General features: G+C 38.9%; 1 pseudogene; it reads right to left on the bottom strand.

Moving 5' to 3' along the window:
- Window positions 1-2,500, bottom strand: part of LOC137625012 (multiple PDZ domain protein-like) — a 114,352-nt pseudogene that overhangs the window by 34,947 nt on the left and 76,905 nt on the right.

Raw genomic sequence — 2,500 nt, 5'->3', positions numbered from 1 at the left:
CGGAGTTGTGGGGAATGAAAGTGATGGAGAGACAGAAATTGAATGTGTTTGAGATGAAGTGTCTGAGGAGTATGGCTGGTGTATCTCGAGTAGATAGGGTCAGGAACGAGGTGGTGAGGGTGAGAACGGGTGTAAGAAATGAGTTAGCGGCTAGAGTGGATATGAATGTGTTGAGGTGGTTTGGCCATGTTGAGAGAATGGAGAATGGCTGTCTGCTAAAGAAGGTGATGAATGCAAGAGTTGATGGGAGAAGTACAAGAGGAAGGCCAAGGTTTGGGTGGATGGATGGTGTGAAGAAAGCTCTGGGTGATAGGAGGATAGATGTGAGAGAGGCAAGAGAGCGTGCTAGAAATAGGAATGAAAGGCGAGCGATTGTGACGCAGTCCCAGTAGGCCCTGCTGCTTCCTCCGGTGCCTTAGATGACCGCGGAGGTAGCAGCAGTAGGGGACTCAGCAGTATGAAGCTTCATCTGTGGTGGAAATGTGGGAGGTTGGGCTGTGGCACCCTAGCAGTACCAGCTGAACTCGGCTGAGTCCCTGGTTAGGCTGGAGGAACATAGAGAGGAGAGGTCCCCTTTTTTGTTTTGTTCTTGTTGATGTCGGCTACCCCCCAAAATTGGGGGAAGTGCCTTTGGTATATGGATGGATACCTGAAGCTGATGAAGACGTTGATGTGCCCATGAATGAATTCATTGTGTTTGAAGTCGAAACAATTTTTAAAAAACTAAAGAGATGGAAAGCCACTGGACACGATGAAATAACTGTTGATATTATATTAGCCAAAAAGGAAGTGACTCTCAGAATACTTTCAAGATTATTTTGTATTTTTTGGCGTGAAGATCAAAAACCTTAAGAATGAGAGCTAGGAGTGTTGGTGAAAAAAAAAAAAAAAAATTCTGACTGATCGCAATAATTACAGAGGCATCACACTAACGTCAGTCGTCATGAAAGTATATAGTATGCTCAATCTAAAGAGACTAGAGAGACAGATCGATGAAAAGCTGAGATGAACAAGCAGGATTCAGAAGAGGTAGAAGCTGTACAGACCAAACTTTCATTCCAAGGCATGTGGCACAGCAATGTGTAGAATATAGAAATCTTCTTTTGATTTCCTTTTTTAGACTATGAAAAACCCTTTGATAGTGTGTACCAGCCAATTTTGTGGAAGGTTCTGTATTATTATTGAGTGCCTCTTAAATATGTAAATTTGATTAAGTCTATTCATGACCATAGCAAGTGCAAAGTTGATGTTAGTGAAGTCCTATCAAATGAATTTCCAGTGAACAGTGGAATACTTCAAGGGAATGTGTTGTCACCTATGTTTTTTATTCTCTTCGTGGATTATGTAATGCATAGGACAGTTGGAGATGGTGGCGAAGGATTGGACTGGATTGGTAACAGGAAATTAGCTGACCTAGAGTATGCTGATGACGCTGTCCTTATTAGCAGAACACAACAGGACTTGCAAAGCTTGCTTACCAGAATGCATGAAATATTGCATGAAGTTGAGCTCAAGATGAATAGAATTAAAACAGAGAGGATGAGAACGGAATATGCAATGGAAGATGAAATATCAATGGAAGGAAAAAGGATTACTGAGGTGGAATCATTTAAATGTTTAGGAACTATGATCTCTAATACAGGGTGTTTAGAATTAGAGTTTAATGAAAGACTGAAAAAAAATCAGAATTGGCTAGGTTAAGTAAAATTTAGAAATCCAATCACCTGATATTACATATAAAAATCAGGCAATACATCAGTTTAGTGAGATCCGTATTGCTGCATGGACATGAGTCGTGGTATGACAATGAAACCATATCCAACAAATTTTGTAGATTTGAGAACAAAACCCTCAGTAGAATGCTGGGAGTTAAATGACAGGACAGGATTAGAAATGAAACAATAAGAGAGAGTACTCTCGTGCCATATGTGGATGAGATCATGGTGAGGGCTAAATGGAGATGGTTTGGGCATGCTGTTCGCACTACCCAAGATTAGTTCACCAAACTAGAAGAGTTGAAAAACTCATGCCTACATGGCTGAGGACTATGATGCGTGAACTAGGAGGTATGAATGGAAAAGTATTGATATAAAAGCTCAAGATAGAGACGACTGGAGAAATCTAATCTAGTCCCCTTGCGTCAATAGGCGTAGGAGGTGATGATGATATATGTGTTTTTTTCTTTTTTCGATATTCTTTTCAACTAAAGCTTCCGACTCTTTCTTGACATATCTTGGGTTAAAAAAAAATTCTATTATTGTTGAGTAGGACAGACTAATTTGATTTCTCTGAGTTACGAAATGGAAAAATCCTGGATGTTAGCAGGAATCTTGTCTTCTGATATTTCATATTTGATACATTGGTTGTACCTTCTTCTACTTCTTATTATTATTATTCTTATTATTAATATTATCTTCCTCTTCATTTTATCATCATCTTCATCTTCTCCTTCTTTTTCTTATTATTGTTATTAATATTATTATTATTATTATCGTATGAT

The sequence above is a fragment of the Palaemon carinicauda genome, chromosome 31 (genome assembly GCF_036898095.1).
Source record: "Palaemon carinicauda isolate YSFRI2023 chromosome 31, ASM3689809v2, whole genome shotgun sequence".
In the NCBI taxonomy this organism is placed as follows: Eukaryota; Metazoa; Arthropoda; class Malacostraca; order Decapoda; family Palaemonidae; genus Palaemon; species Palaemon carinicauda.
The sequence above is the reverse complement of the archived record's forward strand: the minus strand, read 5'-3'. Positions and strand labels throughout refer to the sequence as shown.